Source organism: Medicago sativa, chromosome 6, assembly GCF_051527215.1.
Source record: "Medicago sativa cultivar Bolivia chromosome 6, Bolivia_mono, whole genome shotgun sequence".
In the NCBI taxonomy this organism is placed as follows: Eukaryota; Viridiplantae; Streptophyta; class Magnoliopsida; order Fabales; family Fabaceae; genus Medicago; species Medicago sativa.
In genome coordinates, this window is record NC_140754.1 from 76,165,523 (window position 1) to 76,191,195 (window position 25,673).

The 25,673-nt window shown below is 38.7% G+C and overlaps 1 pseudogene; it reads left to right on the forward strand.

Annotated features, from left to right (window-relative positions):
* LOC146916889 (uncharacterized) overlaps positions 1-23,580 on the forward strand; it is a 69,611-nt pseudogene extending 46,031 nt beyond the window's left edge.
* Positions 23,581-25,673: the final 2,093 nt, after the last annotated feature.

Consider the following 25,673-nt stretch of genomic DNA (forward strand, 5'->3'; position numbering starts at 1 on the left):
ATTGATATTGACATTGGATATTGGAAAGTTGCAATTGACATTGAGATTGGATTGAAATTTGACATTGGAATTGGATTGAATTAGAAATTGACATTGGAATTGGATTGAAATTGGAATTTGACATTGAAATTGACATTGGAATTGGAAATTGGCATTGGAATTTGAAATTGGAATTGGAGATTGACATTGACATTGTTATTGGATGTCAACATCGGACTTGGAGATTGACATTGACGTTGTCATTGGATGTCAACATTGACATTGTTATTGGAGTTGAGATTGCTTCGAATTTGACATTTGACAAGGTTTGGAATTGAGTTGAATTTGACAGTTTGACGTTGAAATTGAGATTGGAATTGACATTGGAGGTTGGAAATTGCTTCGAATTTGACAATTGGAATTGGATTTGACAGTTGGATTTGAAATTGACAGTTGGAATTGAGTTTGACAGTTGACAGTTGGATATGCAACATGTATGTATGGTATAGCAAGATTATCGGATGCATGAGCACATATAATGCATGATTATGCATGTATGAATGCCTGAAATGCATGATTGATTGGCATTTTGACAGAGAAGTTTCACAAAGGCAGACGAAACATTGGAAGATTGGGCACGTAGTGGCTCGTGCTGCAACATATTCACAGGGGAAAACCTCTTTGGAGAGACCGTCGTTTGAGAGACGTATCAAGACCATGGCTGAGGGCAATAAAACTTATAGAGGAGGGACCCTTGGAAAGTCCTTGGATACAGGTCGCCGTTGCTAGGCGTGTCAGTGCTGGGTAAACATTGGATGTTCGCATCTGTGGTCAATGCTTTTCCAATATTTCATTCTTTCATTATTCATTTTCAAACCCCACTTTTGCCTGAACCGCCCTTTCGGGTCTTTGATTCACCGGGGAGTAAAGATTCTTTTCATTGCCCCATTTTTGCCTGAATTGCCTTCATAGGTTGTCAATCAGCGGGGTGCTCATTTTTGCCTAAGCCGCCCTTTCGGGTTTTCAACTTAGCGAGCTTTTGTTTTCATTTTTTTCCTTTTTCATCTTCATTCTGTTTTTTTTCATTCTTGCCATTGACCACAGATCATCCTGGGGAGTAACCTGCTTGTAACATGTATTGAAATAGACATTGACATTCATTCATTCATGCATGTTTCATTGAAATGTACCCTGTTGCTCAGGTTTGCTTTCAAAAATAGACAGGAAAAGATTTTTTTAATTTTCAAAAATGTTTGTTTCCGTCATTAACATTATCAAATAGAAAGGAAATGTTTTGTATATAGCATTGAAGGTAGAAAGAAAAATAGAGTTTCAAACAACAGAAAGGCTCAAATTGATGTAGAGGAGTGAAAGTCAGCCAAAGGCATGACTTCACGGATTTACAAAGCTTGGAAAATGGTAATTTTATTGGTTGGTGATACATTGAACACGATGACCGCTACATTTCATAGAAATTTTGAATCCACAAGTACAGAAGCCTCTGATGAAGAAGATCATGGGCAGTTGCAGATGCCCCAAGGGGTGATGGTAATTTGCCAGATATAGTTACTTGTCTTTTATTGTCAACCTCATTTTTGCATGAACCGCCCTTTCGGGTTTTCGGCTCATCGAGGCGCTCATTCTTGCCTGAGTTGCGTACATTCTCAGCGAGCTTTTTCATATATTTGTTTTTTTTTGTCCCTAACTTTTGCCTGGATCGCCCTTTCGGGTTTTCGATCCACCGGGAAGCGCATTTTTGCCTAGGCCGCCCTTTCGGGTTTTCGACCTACCACGCTGTTCTTTTCTTTTTAGACAAAGTATTTCTTGACTATATCGGCATTGACAGGATTTGGGAGTTCAACACCATCCATGTGTGTAAGGATCAAAGCACCACCATAGAAAGCCTTCTTGACAACATAAGGACCTTCGTAGTTTGGTGTCCACTTGCCCCTTGGGTCGGGTTGCTGGTTTATCCTTCTTTTCAATACAAGTTCGCCTTCCTTGAATTCTCGAGGTCGGACTTTCTTGTCAAAAGCATTCTTCATTCGCACTTGATACAACTGTCCATGAGTCATGGCATCCATACGTTTCTCTTCAATCAGATTCAATTGATCATACCGACTTTGACACCATTCAGCCTCAGTTAACTTTGCTTCCATGATCACTCGAAGAGATGGAATCTCCACTTCCAGAGGGAGAACTGCTTCCATGCCATATACCAGAGAGAAAGGAGTTGCCCCGGTTGAACTGCGCACTGTAGTACGGTAACCATGCAAGGCAAACGGTAGCATTTCATGCCAGTCTTTGTAAGTAGTGACCATCTTCTGAACAATCTTCTTGATGTTCTTGTTAGCGGCCTCAACTGCACCATTCATCTGAGGTCTGTAAGGAGAAGAGTTGTGATGTTCAATTTTGAATTCTTCACATAAAGCTTGCATCATACTATTGTTCAGATTGGAACCATTGTCAGTGATGATTTTGTTGGGAACACCATATCGACAGATGATGTTATTCTTGATAAACTTGACAACCACTTGCTTGGTCACATTTGCATAGGAAGCAGCTTCAACCCACTTGGTGAAGTAATCAATTGCCACTAGAATGAAACGATGTCCATTGGAAGCTTTTGGTTCAATTCTTCCGATCATGTCAATGCCCCACATAGAGAAAGGCCATGGGGAAGAGATAACATTGAGAGCGTGTGGAGGCACATGAATCTTGTCAGCATAAATTTGACATTTGTGGCATCTCTTGGTATGTTTGTGGCAATCACGCTCCATGGTTATCCAGTAATAGCCGGCTCTTAACAATTTCCTTGACATGGTATGACCCGAAGCATGGGTCCCAAAAGTACCATCATGTACATCACGCATCAACTTCTCAGCTTCTTGTTTGTCAACACATCTCAACAAGACCATATCATAGTTCCTCTTGTATAGGATTTCTCCGTCCAGAAGGAATTTGCTAGCCCATCGTCTCAAAGTCTTTTTATCCCTGCTGGAAGCACCAGGTGGATATTCACGATTCTGCAAGAATTGTTTGATGTTGTAATACCAAGGCTTTTTATCATTCACATCTCTATCAGCTTGACCTGGCATATTTTCAATAGTAAACACATGAGCGGGTCTATCAAGACGCTGCACTTTGATTACAGGCACATCATTCCAGTGATTGACACGAAACATGGAAGACAAAGTAGCAAGAGCGTCAGCCATCTGATTTTCATCCCGAGGGATATGATGCAGCTCAACCTTGGTAAAGTATGTCAACAGACGTCTTGCATAGTCACGGTATGGGATTAGCTTCTCATGATGAGTCTCCCATTCGCCCTTTATCTGATTAATAACAAGTGCAGAATCTCCATAGATGTCAAGGTGCTTAATTCTCAAATCAAGGGCTTCTTCAATGCCCAAGATGCATGCTTCATATTCAGCTATGTTGTTCGTGCATTCAAAAGTTATTCGAGCAGTGAAAGGAATGTGGTGCCCCTGCGGAGTTACAATGATGGCCCCAATTCCTTTACCATAAGCATTAACAGCACCATCAAACACCAATCCCCACTTGCTATTGGGATCTGGCCCTTCATTGATCAGTGGCTCTTCACAGTCTTTTGCTTTCAGATACATAATCTCTTCATCAGGGAAATCAAACTTAATCGGCTGGTAATCATTAAGAGGCTGACAAGCAAGATGCTCAGCAAGGATGCTTCCTTTGATTGCTTTCTGAGCTTTGTACACAATATCATATTCAGACAACAACATTTGCCAACGTGCGATCTTTCCAGTAACAGCAGGCTTTTCAAAGATGTACTTGATTGGATCCATTCGGGATATCAACCAAGTTGTATGATTCACCATATAATGACGCAGGCGTTTGGCAGCCCAAGCTAAAGCACAACAAGTTTTTTCAAGCATTGTATACCGAGTCTCACAGTCGGTGAACTTCTTGCTCAGGTAGTAGATAGCATGCTCTTTCTTACCAGTCTTATCTTGTTGACCGAGAACACAACCCACTGAATCATCTAACACTGATAGATACATAATCAAAGGCCTTCCTTCCACTGGTGGGACAAGGATAGGTGGCTCTAACAGGTATTCTTTAATGCTATCAAAAGCTTCCTGACATTCACCATTCCATACAACCGGCTGATTCTTTCTGAGCAATTTGAAAATTGGTCCACAAGTGGTAGTCATGTGAGATATGAATCTTGAAATATAATTCAGACGTCCGAGGAAACCTCTGACTTGCTTCTCAGTTTGAGGGGCCGGCATTTCTCTGATGGCTCGGACTTTGTCAGGATCGACTTCAATGCCTCTCTGACTGACAATGAAGCCTAGCAACTTTCCAGATCGTACACCAAATGTGCACTTGTTGGGATTCAACCGCAGCTTGTACTTTCTCAATCTTTCAAACATCTTTTTCAAATACACGACATGCTGCTCTTCATCACTTGACTTCACAATCATATCATCAACATATACTTCAATTTCTTTGTGAATCATATCATGAAACAGAGTTGTCATACCTCTTTGATAGGTAGCACCAGCATTTATCAAGCCAAACGGCATTACTTTATAACAGAACGTTCCCCACGGAGTGATGAAGGACGTCTTTTCTCTATCTTCAGGAGACATTCGTATCTGATTATAACCAGAGAAACCATCCATGAAAGAGAACACTTTGGATTGAGCAGTACTGTCAACAAGCACATCAATATGAGGCAATGGGAAGTTATCTTTTGGACTAGCTTTATTCAGATCTCTGTAATCAACACACATTCGAACTTTCCCATCTTTCTTAGGTACTGGTACGATGTTGGCAATCCACTCAGGATATTCAGCTGTCATGAGGAAACCCGCATCAATTTGCTTCTGTACCTCAGCCTTGATCTTAAGAGCCATGTCTGGACGAGACCTTCTCAATTTCTGTTTGACAGGAGGACATTCAGGTCTTGTCGGTATCCGATGTTCCACAATCTTGGGATCTAGACCCGGCATATCTTCATAGGACCATGCAAAGACATCTGGATAATCATGGAGAAGCTGAATGATCTTCCTTTTCACTTCTGGCTCAAGTGCAGCACCAATCTTGATCTCTCGCTTGTTTTCTTCAGTACCCAGGTTGATAAGCTCAATCTCTTCCTGGTGAGGCTGAATGGCTCTTCTTTCTTGCTCAAGCAGTCGAGTGATCTCATACGGTATCTCTTCATCATCATCATCCTCATCTTCAGCTTCATATACAGGGAATTCAAAATTTGGAGGAACCATAGGGTCACTGTGTTCAACGGGTTTATTATGGTTCAATCTGCATAATATGATTGGGATGATTTTAGAAAAAGTTTTTCATGCAGATTTTTGAAATTAATAAGAAAAATACAGATGTTTTGGTTTTTTCTGGCATTACCATTATTTCCAAGAAAAGAGGCACTAAAAAAAGTAAAAAAACAAAGAGTCGTGAGAAAAACGACAACTTTTTATTGATTAACGGCAATGCCGAAACAAACACGCCCTTACAAAGATATCACTTTCGCCTTGGGCAGAGCGAAAGGATTGTTATTTTGAAAACAAGAAACATGAGCAACAAAACACATTACATGGAAGCATGCATGACTAAAGGAACATCAATGGCTTCCCAATTTCTCACAGTGCCTCCTGGTACAACAAATGTAGGCACATGGTTTCTTTCAGCAGCATCTTCGGTAATAGCATTGATGAACCCAGCACTGTAGAAAGTTCCCTTTGAAACAGCAGATGTCGGGGAGAATCCAAGGCCTTCTTTACGCTTGTTTTCCAGAATCTGAATCACTTTGCCCCAGCCAGCAGCTTGCCCTGCTTGAACAGCCTTCTGGGCATCTTTCAGTGAAGCCATGCTAGCACCAGCCCTCCGGGGCTCTGCACCCTCAACAGTCAAGCCTTGGAATGACGTCCCTTCTGCGGACCCTGCTTCAACACAAGAGAACGATGATATTTGGCTAACCAGAAATGCCTCCTCACCATATACGGTGACAACCTTACCGTTTCTCATGAACTTGAGCTTCTGATGCAAAGTGGATGTGACTGCTCCAGCGTCGTGGATCCATGGTCTTCCGAGGAGACAGCTGTAAGAGGCATTGATATCCATGACTTGGAAGGTTATTTGGAATGTCTCGGGTCCAACGGTAATTGGCAAGTCCACTTCCCCGAGAACATCCTTGCGGGATCCATCAAAAGCTTTAACCAGATAACTGCTACCCCTCAGAGAAATTCCATGATGGCTCAATTGCCTTAGCGTGGATTCGGGCATTACATTCAGAGACGATCCAGTGTCTACCAATACGTTGGATATCAGGTCAGATCCACAATGTACTGAAATATGTGGAGCCAAGTTGTGGCGTTTCCCTGCTTCGGGGAGCTCATCGTCACCGAACCCCAAGTTGTTGCAGGCAGTAATATTACTCACTATCCCATCAAATTGATCCACAGAGACTTCGTGGTCAACATAAGCTTGCTCCAGTATCTTCATCAACACCTTCCTGTGAGCTTCTGAGCTCATAAGTAGAGACAAGATGGATATCTTTGATGGGGTTTGTAGCAGCTGGTCAACAATCTTATAGTCACTTTTCTTGATAAGCCTCAGGATTTCGTCTAGATTGGACTCTTCAATAGATTGGCCTGCTGGGCCGGTGTTCTTGTCAACAGGAGGGACAACTGGTGGAGTTACCGTAGCAATGGGTGTTACTACCTTCTTTTGAAACAACGGTGGACGGACTTTTCCACTTCTCAGAGTTGTAACTTCACTAGCAACATTATCAACTGTAGCTGGGGATACGAGAGGCACCTCCACCCCGTTTTCAATCATGGTTGCATTGTATTTGTAGGGAATTGCTTTGGTAGAGGTATAAGATACCGGGCCAGGTAGCCTGATCACCAAAGGCTCAACATTCTTTGCCTGAGATACACTTTCAACAGGAGAGTCATGGAACACTGGCACAATCACACATACATCACTGGCAATCAAGTACTTGTCATCCATCAGGCTCTGGATATCATTTTGCACAACACAACAGCCCATAGGATTCTGCAGACATTCTGAACAAGAATCATGATCATGTTTGAACAGATAAGCCTGGCAGAGCTTGATATGTAGAGGTACCAAGGGAGTAACGACATTGCGGACATCCAACATGGGATCCTCTTGAGGAACGGGAATCCTTTCAAAGGCCTCAATCATATTGACAGCAGCATGGTTTGGAAGCGGGTTGTCAAGGACGTGAGGAACGCTATTCTCAAAAGTCAACCGCCCTTTTTCTATCAGATCTTTCACAATATATTTCAGAGCAAAGCAACCTTCGACATCATGGCCTTGAGCACCCTGATGGAATTCACATGTTAGGTCCTGACGGAACCTGGGAGGCAATGGATTAGGCGGAGGCCTGCCTGGTCTAGTGACGCAGTGTCCCTTAGCAAGTAGAGTTGGGAGCAGCTCACCATAAAGCATTGGTATTGTTGGAAAAGAAGGTTTGGGTCGGGGACCCTGTTGTTGCTTCCGTTGCTGTTGAGCAGGCGGCTGTTGTTGTACTTGCTGGGGGATAGCATTGACGGGCATTGGTGGTTGACCCGGGGGTAGAGGATATTGCTGATAGAATGGTGGGAAGAAAGGATGTTGAGAGTATTGCATGTAGTGATAAGGCAGGGGTAATTGTGTAGCAGCTGCAGATGGGTTACCAGACACCATCCCTACGTCAGATTCTTTCCTCTTGTGATGTCCGTTACCGTACTTCTTTGGTGCACTGTTTGAAGATTCGCCCTTCTCAAGGACAATAATACCATCTCGGACAGCCTCTTCTAGACGGGTTCCCATTGTAACCATATCAGAGAAGTTGTTCGGAGCAGAGACTATCATTCTCTCCTTATATTCCTTCTTTAGAGTCTTCAGGAATGTCTGCGTTAATTCTTCCTCATCAAGTCGAGGAGAAACACGAGCAGCTGCCCCTCTCCACCTCTGAGCATATTCTCGGAAGGTTTCATCTGATTTCTGAGATAGGGCTTTAAGAGAGTCCCTGTTTGGCCTTAGACGGGTATTGAATTCATATTGACCTTCGAAAGCAGCAGCGAGTTCCTCAAAAGTATGAATGTTGTCTTTGCTCAGACTAGTGTACCAATCTGCTGCATCATCTGTCAAGCTACTCTGGAAGCAATGGATCATCAGTGCATCATTGTCGGCGTAGTTAGCCATCTTTCGGACATACCGGATAACATGGTTATGTGGGCAAGAAGTCCCATTGTACTTGTCAAATTCTGGCTCTTTGAATTTCTTAGGAACCTCGAATCGGGATACCAAGCATAGATCACGAGCTTTAGCAGGAGCACTATTGTTTCCCCGGCTAGCCTTGACCTCACGGAGTTCTCCAGCCAACTCCCATAACTGTCTCTTCATAGCTTCCATTGCGGGATCTTGTCCACGCGGAGTGTCAACATCAATCACCTGTTGCACAGTGTGTACAACAGGGTCGGTAACAACAGTGGTTACTTGAGGCATAGCAGTAGACACAGGAATCTGTCCTTGACCCGCAAAACCAGAGACACCAGCAGCAGTATTAGGAGAGTAGTAAGCTGAGAGGCCATAAGGACGGCCGTTGGGCATAACAAAACGAGCATCAGTAGCCACAGTAGATAGTGGGATAGAGGGAATCACCTCAGCAGTAACTGGAATAGAAGTGGCTGGCTGTTCCTGTGAAGCCATCATAGCGGACATAGCGTCATGAGCGTTAGCCAAGTCTTCTTTCATAGCAGCCAGTTCGGCACGGAGCTGAGCATTCTCTTCTTCAAAATTAGCCATCATCCTTCTCTTGTGAAATCTTGTTTGATGAATTCTGTCTGGTTGGTAGACTTTGCGAACACGAGCCACTTTTCAGACTGCGGCGGACAAAACCAGGAGGCAATGAGCACGAGAGAAGTTTTTTGTAGCCAATGAATGCATATGATGCATGAAATGTGTTAATGCATATGCAAAAAAAGACTCTTTTTGTGTTATCGAAGGGTTTTAGACAAATTATAAACTCGTAAACATTACTAAACATCAATTAACATAAACGGGAAACAAACAACCAACATATAGTTTTACAAAACAATTTCAACATAAGCAAATGGAAATAACAACAGAACATGGCAATCCTCAAGCATAGGAAGTGGAAGCGTCGTCCTCAGAGTCGGATTCATAGTCGCAGTATCGTGCGTAGAAGTCACGGGCACCCCTAGCTCTCTTGGAGTCCCTCATAAGCAGCCTATCTTTCTCCTCGATCTCTCTCTTAGCCTTAGCTAACTCTTTCTTCAGTGTTAAGACCTCATGAGTCTGCTGCTCACCCTTTCCGTCCAAAGTCATGATCAAATTCTCAGCCTCATAGTATCTAGCTCTCCACTGATGCTTCTCCCGACTCTCCATAGCTAGGTGCTCCTGATACATCTCCTGGGTAGGTGGGAGTAGAGGCAGAGGCATGGTAGGAACAGATGCAGACACATATCTCATAGAGGGGTAAGGCGTACCAGCCTCCTCAGCTCGGTTTATCACCCACTGTGTATAGGCCTCATGAGCGATACCGGACCTCACACCCATATGCTTCACCTCTTTCTTCCGAAGCTTAGTCCAAGCTTCCATGAAATCCTCTCTTATGCCTGTGGGGGCATTGGAGTAGTGAAAGAAGTAAGGAGCTGTAGCAAGATTGATGGGTTTATCTTTCATCGGAAAACCAAATTGTCGCAAAGCAAGCTCCGGGTTGTAGTTGATTCCACCCCGGGTACCAAGAAGAGGTACATTAAGAAACTTTCCACCACCAAAGATGATTTCCTTGACTCTAGAAGCGGGAGTGAGCCAAACCACTTCATTAGGAGTGAGAGCCATAATCCTCTGTGAAATAGACCAATTCCTCGGATTGTCGTGGAAAGACTGCGGAAGGTGCGAAATAAACCACCTATAGAGGAGAGGCACACAACAAAGAATGTATCCACGACCTTTGTCGGAACGATCGTGGATAGCATGGTATGTGTCAGCTAGCAAAGTAGGAACCGGATTCTTGGAGTGGAAGATCATAATAGCATTCATGTCCACGAAGCCATCAAGATTCGGAAAGAGAATAAGCCCAAAGATGAGAAGTGCAAGAATAGCCTCAAGAGTGTCCTGACAAGTGGTATTGAGGTTGGCTTTCCCAAGAAGATACTCTGAAGTGAAACCTCGGATGCGTGCCTTAGTGACAAGATTCTTGGAGACATCGGTGGTCTTGAGATAGAGATCTTTAGCAATAACCAATGGAGGAGGAGGATTTTCAGGTCCTGAGAAAGGTATCCCCTTAGCAATAGATAAACCCATCAAGGAAGAATAAGCCTCTAGAGTAGGCACCAACTGAAAGTCTGGGAAAGTAAAGCACCGATACCCCGGATCATAGAATTGCACTAGAGTGTGCACAAGCTTCTCATCCACATTAGTATGGAGAATAGGAAGTAAAGCCCCGTAACGGCGTCGGAAACCAGTCGGATCCTCAATCTTGAGTGCCAAATCCCTCAAACTAGCCAAATCCACTTCCTTGAACTTGTAGGATTTAGTCATCTTCATCCCTACAATGTTTACAATTTCAACTTGTCTAAGCCCTTCGATAACAATGCATGACAAAAAAGTTTATGCATGTATGCATGTATGCATGAATGCATGATTATGTTCAAGTTCGGAGAAAACATGGTGGGTTTGAAGTTCAAAGTCGAGGAGTCATGGGTGGACACGGTGTCCGGTGAAACTAGGGCTTTAGGATAATAGTAACCGGGTTCTAAGAAGGTTCCCAAGTTGCAACCTCTCCGACGTATCTCATGGTGTCACGAGACAACTCTCGCTCCATGATTATACGTGGAAGGTCTAACTTGAGTGTAGTATCGCGTGACGACTAAAACTCGAGACGACACTCGGTTTAGCCTCCGCACTACATCCTAGAAAATGGCCATGGATGGGTTTGGTTATCTACGGTTCATAGCGTCATAGAACAATTAGAAGTAAAGTGCCTAAACGCGACAACTCGCGCCGACAACATCACCTCCAAAATGCCTCAGCTATGTGGGATTGATCGCATAATCCAAAACACGAGGCAACCCCCGGAATGAATTGTCGATTATATCCCCCCTAAATCCTAAGTTCACTCAGCCCGGGTGCAGGACTTTTGATATTCTCACCCCACACGTTTGCAAGAATTTAAACATTTATTCACATAGGAAAGCAAGTAAAGGAAGCAAGTAAAAATACAAGCGCAAGCGTGGAAATAAAGACTAGGCGTAACTCTCGAATTTCCCCAGTGAAGTCGCCAGCTGTTTTATCTTGGTTTTCGGGTGTCAAACATTGATTACGTTTGAACCTTTTAAACCGGTGATATCTTATTTTTTCTTGGGAAGGGAAAAAGTAAGCAAAACCCTTGAGAATCGAGGTCCGGGAGTTGTTTTCGCTACGGGAAGGTGTTAGGCACCCATAACGACTATAGTAACCTATAGGAACCGTCTTTAATTTCTACGCGCGCGCTTTATTTTTAAATGCTATTTTGAAATGCTTATTAAACCTAAGGATGTTCTAAGTGAAGAATTGGAGGGAGAAGAATGTTTTTGGATTTTTATTTTAGTTGAATTGAAGGAATTTTGTTCCTTGCCTACGTACCCGATTAAGGGATCAAATCCACCGTAGTTCTCTTCCAAAAATGTTTTTGTTTTTGTTGGTTGATTTTAAGTTTGAAAATGAATTTTGAAGAATGGAAAGAGGCCTCAAGGGCAGGAGATCATGAAATTGTGAGGTTGAATTAGTGATTTGCAAAATGTGGTCAAAGTATGATTAATTTTCATTGAATTTTTGATTAAGAAAATAAAAGGAAAATTCAATGGGGTTTTGGACCCCAAGGTTTATTTTGAAAATGGTTTGAATGATATTTGTTCACATTTTTTTTGGAAAATTGGTTTTTTCTAAGTATGAATCCTAGGCATTCATCTAAACATACAATCCTAAGCATACATCTAAACATGCATATTCTAGCTATATAGTGATGTGTGTGCATGTGTCGGTGTTTGTGTCGGTGTACATCTTTAGAGTCCATTGTCCTTTACATCATAACCTAGATACATTCTATGGCCTCTTTGCCAAGAAATTAAAAGCATGAAAGTAAAATATTACAAAAAGCTCCTAAATGTTTACATTCTAACTTTGGTACAAATTAAATTGCAAGAAAGAAAATAGAGATGAATATGAGATGAAATGAAGATGCTTATGATGAATATGAAACAATGAACAAATGGTTAGTAGCACAAGATATAAAGCAAGTCTAAGCCATCATAACAAAAGTAAGAAAATTAACATAAGAAAAACAAGCAAAAACAAATGTGAAATAGGCCTAAAAATCATCACCAATGCAAGGCTTGAATATGACCTATAATCCTCATACTTCAAAGAGTTTTCAAAGAATTTCAATTCAATTTTCACAAAGAGGATTAAAGGAATATACACTACCAAGCATTTAAGACAAAAATTAGGCAAATTTTACATTATTTATTCACAAACAAAACTTGGAACACAAGGCATTAATGACATATTCACAAACAGCACCAATTTCATGGATTCACAATCACAAATTTCATAAAACTCATATAACAAGGCTCCATATCAAATACTCAAGATTAAGGGTCAAGATCATGCAAAATTTTCACAAGAAATTGTCACAAAGTAACATGAAATCACAAGAAAACTCCACATATATTTTTATCAATTTTCACATGCAACAATTATCACAAAAATACCACGAAACTATCAAGAAACATGCATGAAAATTTTTAGAATTTTTAGGGCATTTTTAGACACAAACACATGTAAAATTTCACAATTTTCAACAAAAATGGTAAACTTTTAACAAGAAAATACTACATATTTTTTTAACCAAGATTTAACACATAAAACACCAAAAAAATGTCAAGAAAATGATCAAGAATACATGAAATTTTTTTAGGAATTTTATCAAAGATTTTGAAACATGCGGGGGGTGTGAATAGCCAAAAAACATCAAGAATATGCAGGAATGGGGGGGTTCACGTAGCAATCAGGAAGAAATAAAGGAAAAAGAACAGTTGGGCTTGGGTTACTGGAATGGGTTAATGGAGTGAAAAAACGGGTCAAACCCATGGGTCAAGGATATGGGTTCTCTCTTCTTCCTCTTATCAAACACGTGAAACACACACACAATTAAACTTCTTCTCTCTCAAAACATTTTTCTCTCTATTCAAAGGATAATCCTTCAATTCTCTTCTTCCCAATCATTCAACCCTCTTTTCTTCTTCTCTTTTCTTCATTCTTTTCAAAACAATCAATTATACAAGCCAAAACATACACATGACCACTAAACACAAAGCTAATCGCCGACGAACCTGTGAACGGTGGTTCTGATTCGGTGTGAACCTTCCTGATCAGTATCGACGGAGTCTTCAAACGAGAGCCGCAAACGAAACCTTCATCTCCGTCGTCTTCTTCTTTGATTCCGTTTCCAAAGCCGTCGGATTCGCCGTCAACCTCCGTTTCGTCACCGTTACCGAATGAATCTTCGCGGTTCTGAACTTGTGTGCTTGTTTCGATTCTGGTTCCTTTTTGCGTGCGTGTTTCAGCTTCGTTCCCTTTCTTGCTTCGATTCTGGATTTGGTTCGAACCTTGAAGCTTTGTGCGGAAGCTTCAATGGTGCTTATGCTTGCGGCGTGGATTATTGTGATGCGAGATCGGAACCACCGCCACTTGTTGTTGATGATTGTTGCTTTGGTTCGACAATTCTTGTTGTGGAGTTGATTCCTCCTTCTTCACCTCTTCAATCCGACGGCACTGTGTTTGATTTCTCCAAGCTTGCGTTGTTGTGGCGTGTTTGGATTTGGTGGAGTGGTGGTTTATGGTGGTTTTTGTGATGGAAAGTGGTGGTTGAGTTTGTTAGAGGTGAAAGAGAGGGTTGTTAGAGGTTGTTGTGGTGGTTTCGAGGGTGGTGGAAGTTGGTTAGAAAATTGGTTATGGTGGAGGAAATGTTGGTTAGGGAGGAGAAAGAAAAATGAACACGTGAGAAAAGAGGGAAAAGAGAGAAAAGATTTTTTGTGATTTTTGTGGAATTTTGTGAAAATGATTGGTAAATGAAAAATTGACCATGGTTTGACTTATATAGGTGATGTGGTAAGCTTGGACCAATGAAATAATGCCATGTGGCACTTAACTTGTAACAAACTTTTAAGAACCAATAACATTTGGACACATGGCATTTGGACTCTAACAAACTTAAAAGGGATTAAAACGTAAATAACAAAAGTTCGCGGACTAAAATGAAAATTAAAACTAAAATTGAATTGAAAAAGTAAATTGAAAATTAACGTAAAATGAGACGATTAAAAACAACGAAGCAGACAAGAGTTTTTATGTGAAATGACCAAAACGCCCCTAGGGACTAAAACGACTAAAAACGACTCAAATGCAATTTCAAAATGATTTTTAACAAGGAATTAAAGCAAGAGTTTATACAAGCGAATTAAAAGACTCAGAGACAATTTTTAGAATTTTAAACAGGGTTTTAACACATGAAAAGACTAAAATGCCCCTAGGGGCAAAATTGACTCAAAATGACTTCAAATGCAATTTTTGAAATGGGTTTTGACATAGGATGAAACAAAGACTTATTCAAACTATTTGAAAGGACTCAAACAAATTTTTAAAGATTGAAAGAAATTTTAACACAGGAAATGACTAAAATGCCCCTAGGGGCTAAACTGACTAAAAAATGACTCAACTGATATTTTCTGAAATGAATTTTGACATGAGATTGAAACAAGGATTTATACAAACCAATTTAAAAGACTCAGACAATTTTCAAAGATTAAAATGAATTGAATGCAGGAAATGACTAAAATACCCTTTTATGTGAATTTTGCAAATATCATTGAAATAAAATGCAGAGAAAGATGCAATTGATCAGAGATAATTCAAATGACTTGAAATGCAAGAAAGGAAAGATTGATTAGTATTTTTAGGTCCAAAATTAGGGTATAACAACTTTGTGTTGAAGAATCTATGCACTTCAGATTTGATGACAAAGAGCTTGAAGATAAAACTTCAAAGAAAGGTGAAAGTTTTGCAGAGATACAGGTTCTTGAAGTAACTCCAGAACTTGATCAGATAGCTGAATCTGAAGAAAGTCCAGAAGCTGAACCAACATCAGAAGGGCAAGAAGAAATTGCTTCTGATGAAGCGCAAGATGGCTTACATCAAGCAGATCCTCCCAGAAACACATTCAAGCATAAGTCTTCACATCCTGAGGAGCTAATCATCGGAAACAAAGATAGTCCAAGAAGAACAAGATCATACTTCAGACAAGAAGATTCATAGATTGGACTGATCTCAATGATTGAACCTACAACAGTTGATGAAGCACTTTCAGATGATGGATGGATCTTAGCTATGCAAGAAGAGTTGAATCAATTTTAAAGAAACGATATGTGGGATCTGATACCCAAACCTCAGCACAAGAACATTATTGGAACAAAATGGGTATTCAGAAACAAGTTGAATGAGCAAGGAGAAGTAACAAGGAACAAAACAAGGCTTGTTGCACAAGGTTATAGTCAACAAGAAGGCATTGATTACACGGAAACGTTTGCTCCAGTCGCAAGATTGGAAGCAATCAGGTTACTTCTTTCCTATGCAGTTAATCATGGCATAATATTATATCAGATGGATGTCAAGAGTGCTTTTCTTAATGGAGTCATTCAAGAAGAAGTGTATGTGAAACAACCACCTGGATTTGAGGATATTAATTATCCTGATCATGTTTTTAAACTGAAGAAATCACTATATGTCTTGAAACAAGCTCCCAGAGCTTGGTATGATAGACTAAGTAATTTCTTAATCAAAAATAATTTTAAAAGAGGACAGGTTGACACTACACTCTTCAGAAGGACTCTTGAGAAAGATATTCTTGTTGTGCAAATATATGTTGATGATATAATATTTGGTTCTACTAATGCATCTCTTTGCAAGGAATTCTCTAAGTTGATGCATGATGAATTTGAAACCAGCATGATGGGAGAGCTGAAGTTCTTCCTTGGCATTCAAATCAATCAATGCAAAGATGGAGTTTATGTTCATCAATCAAAGTATACAAAGGATCTTCTGAAGAAGTTCAAGCTTGAAGATTGTAAAGTGATGAACACTCCAATGCATCCTACGTGCATCTTAAGCGAAGAAGATGAAGGAGCTAAAGTAGATCAGAAGCTGTGCAGAGGTATGATTGGTTCTTTGTTATACCTTACTGCATCTAGGCCAGATATTTTATTCAGTGTATGCTTGTGTGCAAGATTCCAATCAAATCCTAGAGAATCTCATATGACTGCTGTCAAGAGAATCTTCAGGTATTTGAAAGGAACAACTAATCTTGGACTCCTTTATAGGAGATCCTTAGATTATAAGCTAATTGGATTTTGTGATGCTGATTATGCTGGTGATAGGATTGAAAGAAAGTCAACCAGTGGCAACTGTCAATATCTGGGTGATAATCTTATATCCTGGGCTAGCAAAAGACAGACAACTATTGCTATGTCTACAGCAGAAGCAGAATACATTTCAGCTGCAAGTTGTTGTACACAACTACTTTGGATGAAACATCAGTTGGAAGATTATCAGATAATTGCTAACAGTATTCCCATTTATTGTGATAATACTGCTGCTATTTGTTTGTCTAAAAATCCAATTTTGCATTCAAGAGCTAAGCATATTGAAATCAAACACCATTTTATCAGAGACTATGTTCAAAAAAGAGTTTTAGATATACAATTCATTGATACTGAGAATCAATGGGCTGATATATTTACTAAGCCTTTAACTGTTGAAAGATTTGATTTTACAAAGAAAAATTTGAACATGCACTACGTGTCTGATTAAAGCTTGCTTGCTCCTGAATAGGATTTTAGGTTCTGAAGTCAGTTCAGAAGCCATAGTCCATCAGAAGCTATTTATTGAGGTTCTAAGAAAAATGCGCTTCTGATGATGACGTCAGCATCTAAATTTCAGAAGATGGATTTTATGCTCCTGAATAGTTGAGTTAGTGGAAACGTTGGGAGTTACTTTATTTGGTAACTCCTGGCCCACTAACTTGGTAGTTACTCTGAGAACTTCTGACGTGGCTTATATGTATTGGTATATACCTAAGAAGGGCAATGATGATTTAATAACTTTGAAAAGTACTTTCACGCGCCCCAATTTGTCATTAATGTTATGTTTGTTTGTCTCTTTTGAATTGCAATCGTTTTACTTTTAACACTTTGTCAATTCACACACTACTCACTTCACAACAAACACTCATACTTTCAAATCTCTTGCGAAGTAAGCGCAAAAACCCTAGAACCCTAAAATCTTCTTCAATCTTCATCAATGGCAACCTCAAGCTCAAACGTTCCAGAATTAACTTCAAGTAAGCAACAAAGAGCACCAGGATCTGGGTCTGTTTGCAAACAGAGAACAATGTCTATTCCACTGAAATCTTTAATCGTTCAGATAGAATCACCAGTGGACTTTGCTTCACTCAAGAAGTATGAAGTAGACATGGAAGAGTTGGTAGGAGCTCAGAAGCTGTCTGAGTATTTCAAGATGTTGAATGGGCCGACGTTCGTGAATTTGGTTAAAGACTTCTGGGTAAGGGCTGAAGTCTACGAAGGAGAGGGTGCAAAGGTAAAATTGCAAGCTATATCAAAGAAGGGAAAGACGAAGATGGAAAAGAGTCCTACTTCTTTCAGTAGCCTGGAAATAAGGTCTGAAGTGATGGGTATCCCTGTAACCATCGCCGAAGAGGTTATTGCAAAAGCATGCAGAGTGGCTGCTGAAGGAAGATTTCAGGAGATAGTGAAGAAGGATGATATCTTGCTGAAGAGCTACTGTAACTTGCTTCTAGATGGAAATCCAGACGCGAAGACCTCAGAAATGGAAATTCATAACAGGATGCTAGTGAAATTCTGCACTGATTGCTTCTTTCAAAGAGGTGGAGGGTCTGACTAACCCAATAATCAACAGAAGCTGGAAATCTATTTTATGGAAATCCTTAATAAGATCAATTTCCCAAGATACGTCATGGATCATCTTTGCTGGGCTATCAATGAGGGTATCAACAAAGGTAGAAAGCAAGTACCTTATGGAAGATTGTTGTCTGAAATCTTCCACCAAGGTAGAGTACTGGAGACTCTGAAGGAAACAAGGGATACTTCTGACAAATGCTTCAAAGTGTCTACTGTTGAGAAGACTATCAGTAGCAGGTCCCTGCACTCCATGCATTTCTTCAAGAAAATGCCTCAAGATGAGAAATGGTTGGAAATGACTACGGCAGAATCTGAGATTATCAGGGATTTTCCATCCATCATTAAGGAAAATGATCCTGAGATCTTAGCTGAAACAGTAGTTGCGTATGTCATAGAGTCTGATGACAACTCTCAGGAGGAAGCTGCTCCTGTTAAGGTTAAAGGTAAGAAGGCCAAAGTGGTTACTGTATCAGAAGCCACTAGTGGAAAGGCTAAGCAACAGAAGGTTGCTAAAAGGAAAAGGGAGAAGGCTAAAACAGTGATCACTTAGGAGCAAGTGGATGAAGTTCGTGATAAGAAAGAAGAGGAAAAGATTGAACCTAAGAAGAAGAAGAAGAAGAAGAAGAAGAAGAAGAAGAAGAAGAAGAAGAAGAAGAAGAAGAAGAAGAAGAAGAAGAAGAAGAAGAAGAAGAAGAAGAAGAAGAAGAAGAAGAAGAAGAAGAAGAAGAAGAAGAAGAAGAAGAAGAAGAAGAAGAAGAAGAAGAAGAAGAAGAAGAAGAAGAAGAAGAAGAAGAAGAAGAAGAAGAAGAAGAAGAAGAAGAAGAAGAAGAAGAAGAAGAAGAAGAAGAAGAAGAAGAAGAAGAAGAAGAAGAAGAAGAAGAAGAAGAAGAAGAAGAAGAAGAAGAAGAAGAAGAAGAAGAAGAAGAAGAAGAAGAAGAAGAAGAAGAAGAAGAAGAAGGTTGTTGCACCTATCTTCACTCCCATGGTTGTTGTGACTCCTGATATAGAGAAAATGGTTGTTGATGAAGCTAACAAGATGTTAGCAAAACAGAAAGAAGAGCGAGCCAAAATCATTCAAGATAGGGATGCAAAACTTCAAGAAGCTGGACTAGATAAGGATGAAGACTACCTAGTGGAGAAGATGGCAGAAGTAAGGGAGATTGCAGATGTAACTACACAGTTGGCTACAAAGAGAGCTGGTCCCTCAGAAGCTGATATTCCAAAGCCTACTTCAGAAGCTACTGATAACTCGGCAACGTTATCTCAGGTATCTCAAGTCTCACACACACCTTGTATTACTTCATCTATCCCACCTGAAGACACCTATCTCTTAGATCACCTAGAAAGCCATTACCTAGGTGAATTACCCAAATCAAGCTTTAACACAAACTCAGAGAAAGCCTCTAAAATGGCTTCTAAAGCATCTGCTTCTGAAAAAAGTCATTTCAGAAAGCCCCCAACAATAACAACCTGAACCAGAAAAGACTCCATCACCGCAACAACAACCAACAATTACACCCACTGAATCTTTTATTCTACAACCAACCGTTCCTGAATCTTCTGTTCCTGAACAAACAAGTCCAAAACAAACCGTTCCTGAACATATTGTTCCTGAACAACCAGTTCCTGAACCCACTGTTCTTGAACAAACTGAACCTTCTGTTCCTGAACAACCAGTTCCTGAACCCACTATTCTTGAACAAACTGAACATGTTCCTGAACCTGAAACTGAATCAGTTGCTCATGAACAACCTGTTCCTGAGTCAACCCAATCATCCATCACTCCTTTACCAGTTCAAATTGTCAAGGTCACCCACTACACTGATGCATCTGATATGGATTTTGATTCTGAGGATGATCAAGATCATCATTCCTCTGATATGATCATTGACAATGATTCTGACCAACCTTCAACCAGCCAACCCTTAGCTACAAATGGCCAATCAACATCTAACCTAGCCATTGTCCCCATAGCTCCACCTAAACCTTCTAAACAACCTTCACCACCCACCATTTTCCTGGACTCTCATGTATTGCAAGGTGTGTGGGAAGAAATTACTTCGGAGGTACTGAAGCTGATAGAAGGAAGAAGTGACTTAGGTCACAAGATCAGCTATCAGAAGCAATGGAAAAGGATCAAGGAAAGAGTGGTCAATCTCATTTCAGCTCTGCATAACTCATGTATAGAAGCTCAAGAGCAAGCCAAATAGCAGTTGGAAAACTGGCTAAATGGGATTGATGAAAATCAGGAAGACATAAAGGTCCTTGGAACTTGGGTAAAGAATCCGTTAAGTATCAGAGGCAGAGAACCTGAGGATTTCCTGCCTAACTACATTCATCCCAAGGATCTGGACTTAACTTTCCTTTCCAAGATTAACCTGAAGAATGCTGCACCTGATCTGACTCTAGTTTAGGAGAACACGGTGTTAAAGGAAAGGAATAATGAGCTGGAAAGAGAGCTACAAGAGCAGAAGTTGAAGCTACTGAAGTTGGAAGCTGATATGGAACAAGCTAGAATCAGGGAAGAGCAGAACAAGTCAGAGATGGATCAGAAGTATGCTGCAACTCAAAAGATTCTGAAGAAGATTTTAGAGAATCAAAACAAGCCAAACCTTTAGTTGCACACCTATAGTTTATTTTTGTTTCTTTCTGCTTCTGAATATATGTTGTTTATTTCTGCTTCTGACTTAGTTTTCACTTCTGATTACCTTATGCTTCTGAACTCTATCTATATGCTTCTGAACTCTTGTTGCTTCTGAATAATATTACTTGCTTATATCTTATGTATACTTAGTTTATGCTCTGATAATATTTGTTCAAGTGTACAGGACCATATTTAAATTTTTACATCATTTATTGGTTCTGAATGAGCAAATAAAGAGCAAAAGGAATCAACAAAATTGAAGCTTAGGAGCTCCTGAAGGCAAAGTGCTCCTGAAGAAAAAAAGCGCTCCTGAAGTTAATCTGCTACTGAAGAGAGAAAAGCGCTCCTGAAGTCAAATGCTCCAGAAGACTAGTGTTCCTGAAGACTAGAGGTCTTAAAGCGCCACGTCATCATCAGAAGCAACATTATCAGAAGCTGCCTCGTCAGAAGTCATTTCACCAGAAGCTGAAGATCATTTGAATCTGCAAAATTCAAGGATTCAAGAGTTGTTTCATGAATCGAAATTCATCAAAGGACAGCAGAAGACTAGTGGAACGTTGCAACGGTCATTTCAAAAGTGTTTGAAGGCATTTGATTGCAATATGGACGAAAGCATTGACATTGTACTTTGTACGAACTGTACAACCACCTTCTCCACTACTCTGTTTTGTGTCCACGCTACAAGACAAGAAAACAGCTCCAGAATACGGCTTCGCCTGCAAAGATGTTCCTTTGAATAAGGAATGGATTTCAAATTGGTTCTTCATAGTACAACAACCAAATCAGGCAAAAGATCATTGGTGAAAGATCAAGCTTCAACAATGACTCTTTGATGTGCTGGCAATTTCACAACGTCTCTTTCACACCTCTATATAAAGGAGTGAAGACTTAGAGAATTGGTAATGTTGACCGAAAGACTCTCAACATTTTTACAAGTGCCAAACCTCTGCTGAAATTGTTCTGCATTCACTTAGAATTTCTGTGTCTCAAAGTCATATCTTAGAAATTCTTAAGTCTTAGAGTCTATATCTGATTTATATTATGAGCACCTCTGATTGTATATCAAGTGTTCAACCTTAAACAATTTTCAGTGTAATTTTGTTTAGAAGTCTTTTGCAGTTGTGCTTGAGCATAGAAGTCTCTTGCAGTTGTGCTTGAGCAGAGAAGTCTCTTGATTGTGTTCTTGAGCATAGGAAGACTCTTGCAAAGTGTGCTTGAGCAAAGGAAGTCTCTTGCTGTGTGCTTGAGCAATTGTAATCAGATATTACATTCTAGTGAAATCTCCTTGGAAGTGCAAGGGAGACTGGACTACTTCCGGATTGTGGAAGAAACAAGGATAATTGCTTTATGTCGTTCTTCTTCTCTCCCTCTGTTTTATTCCGCTGCATTTAGATTATGATTATCACTTCAGAAGCTGTCTCACTTAGCTTCTGATCAGTGTGTTCAGTTTTTGGGAGAAACGGAGAATTTTTCAAAACACAATTCAACCTCCCTTCTTGTGTTTTTCTCACCTTCAATGAGATCCTATATATAATGTGAACTCATCCTTTCAAAGCAAAAAGCACATGAAATTTAGGTTCAAGGGCCATTTTTTTCTTTTTAAAGGGGTTTTCGATGTTTTCCCTATTTCAAACTTTGGTTAGGTTGCGACAACTCCATTTTTATACATATAAAAAAAAAAAAAAAAAAAACAAAGGAAGAAGAAAGAAGGGAAAGAGAACACTTATACCTTAGTTGTTTAAAGATGAAATGCGGTTTTATGTAGCCAGTAGCTTAAAGAGGAAGGAAGATGAAAATGGAATGAATAATGGTTGAAATTTTGAAACAGAACAATGAAGAAATGGGTTTGATTATGATCAAAGGAGAGTTTGATCAAAGAGTTTGTTATTATAGCTTTATCTTGAAGGAAGCTTTGGCATTATAAATTTATTGACAAATCACTAATGAGATGAATAATGTGTGTTTGACATACATACATACTTTAACTAATTCATCAATTTGAATTTTTGTTTAGTTGTTTTGACCCTACATATTGCAATTGGCTTCTCAAATAAATTTCAAATATTATCATTTTCTTTTTTTGTAAAACCTTTAATAATTTTTTTTTTTTTTTTAAGAATTGACATGAAGTCTTATATAGAACACATTTTGTGATTTGTATGTTAATGACTTGCAAGCACCAATGAATTTGTTTTCCCCTTGGGGATGATAACTCCCACACTTCTTGATGTGTCAACCATTCTTCACTTGTGGACAAGAGTTTACTTTTCGGAGTTTCTTCGCAGAACTCTATTCCTCGTGAAATATTAACCGAAAGAGTTTTATGGGAATTGCTAGTTTGCTACCTGTAGCTTCAACTAAAACTTTTTGACGTATTTGTGTGCTTATATTTCCTTCAATGTCCGATCAACTAGGATCTCATCGGAATCATTTAATCGACACATGCTGACATCTTTTCTTTGGATAAGATCTTGCTAATGCATAGAATTTCTATTTTGTTTGAATTGTACAAAATTATAACTTCACTCTATTTTGTTTGAATTTTTTTTTGTATATTGTTTTGTTTTAATTGTATAAAACTATACATTTACTACATATTTTTTGCATGTTACTCTTCTTTCTATGCTTTCTTCATAAAATTTCTATTTTCTAAGTGGTGGTTCCTATTTTGATGTAACAGATAGGGTTGTCCTCCAAGCAAATTCTCATGGACTTATGATTCCAAAGACACATGTTGTCTTAGATCTAGAAGGAAAAGTTAAGGTGACACCAAATGGAGCAAATGAGTCAGTTGAATTTGGTGTTAGTGACTTGGTTGTGTTTCCTAAAGGGATGACTTGTACTTGGGATGTATATGTTGCTGTCAACAAGCACTGTCTCTTTGAATAAATTCTTAAATGTGTTACCCCTAATGATTTGTCATTAAAGTGAAATAAGAACTTTAAAGTGGTTTTTAGCTTTTGTTACTAAAATTGTCTATGTGTTACTGCAATTGTGTTATTTTGTTTAGAATGTATCACAAATTAATACATTATTATTGTGTTAATTTCTTAAGATCTATCATTATTATGCATTGTTCCTACCAACTGAACTAGACTCACAAAAACATTAGTGTGTATGTTGTATTTTAAAAATAAATAAATAAATAAAATTGCACTAATAGTCATTCTACAAAATTACAACTATCTACGATGGAACTTGTATTTTTACCATTAAACTGGCATGTCATAGAGATTAACATGTATAATCAAGACTCGAGCAGAATTGGATTCGCTCAGTGTCACAAATTTCATTTGTTCGATGATAATTTGACAATGAATATTATGAGTTAGGTGAAGCATGGATACGAGCTTTGCTACCTTCACCTAATAGTTGATATCATGTGTAGCTCGTGATGAATTTGGGTGTTGAAGTTGTTTATATGAATGATCTTATGTTTGTCATTTTTCTTTTTTTGACAAAACATATTTGTCAATTATAAATAGTAGTAAATAGTTATTAAACTTGTTAATTTAATAATTTTAGGATATTATTGTCTAATATCTAAGTTTTTTCTCCTCATTTATTGTTGGGGGTCGTTATAAATTTTCTTCTTTGTGAAATCTTGTCATAGAATGAATCATAAGAATAGTATGAGTTGTTCAATTTGATGAATAAGTTATGATATATTAATTTCATTTTTTTTGAGTCAAGTAGTCTAGTGGCTAAATTCACACTCGTTATGTATGGAGAAGTCTTTTTCAAAAAAAAAGTATGGAGAAATGGGAAATCCGAAGTTTGAACGCAACCCTTACCATTAATTGTATACTTTATTCTTGTAAAAACATACTTTTTACATTGCTATCTATTATTTATATCTTAGACATATAAAATTACTTGTGTTCTCCCTAAATTTTACATTCTTCACATTTTCTCATATTCAAAATATTCAGCAATTGTTTCTTTTGTAGTAAAGTATTCACTTATAATAATAGTAATAGTTCTTTAATGTACATATTTAGGACCCGTTTGTTACATATTAAAATAAAAATGATTTTGATATTGAATAATTTTGTGATTTTTTTAGAGATTTTATAAAAAATAAAATCTATTTTTTGTTTGTTTACCGTAATAAAAATCATTTTTTTGAAAAAACTAACTTAGTTTGTTTGGATACAACTGCATAAAAGATTTTTTGTTACAAAATTAGTTCAATCTTCTTACCCTTATTTTCTCTCTACACAAAAAAAAAAAAATTAAGAAGCTACTCTTAACATCTTCTCATTTAAAGTTGTTTCTTGATTAATTTTTTTTAGATTCTAATTTTTTTAAAAGTTTGTAACAAACAATGCGGTACTCTTAAAAGTGATTTTTTTTTTTTTGAAAAAAATGATTTTTTAAAGAAAATTAAATAAATATTTTCAAAACCTAACTTTATAAATTTTTTTTAAATGGTGACCAAAATAATATAACAATTACTAATTCAACATAGTAAGGTTTATAAAATGACTAAAGAGAAAAATTACTTGGAAATTATACAAAAAATATTGCTTGGAAATTAAACCCATATAAAAAAGAGGATTTTTTTTTTAATAATTTGATGATGCATGGAGCATCACCTATATATACCACCAAAAAGAAACAACAAAAAGAAAGGGGGACATGAACAAAAACCTTTCAAGAGTTTACAAATCAAAAACAATGTAAGCCTAGTTTGTTTCTGACATAGTCTATTCTAACTTGAGATGGTATATCATTTATCCACAAAAAAGAGTTGGTACATAATTCAAAATTTGCTAATTGATCAGCACAACAGTATCTTTCTCTAAAATACGAGAAACGGTGAAGTTTACATGTTTAGTAACTTCTAAGCAGTTGTCCCGTAAACTCCAAGGAACCAAAGACGGGGAATGCAAATCGAATCAGTTTCCAACCACAAGTTAGGACAACCATTGCTTTGTGCTATTTCAATTGCTTTCATTGCACCTACTAATTCAGCAAAT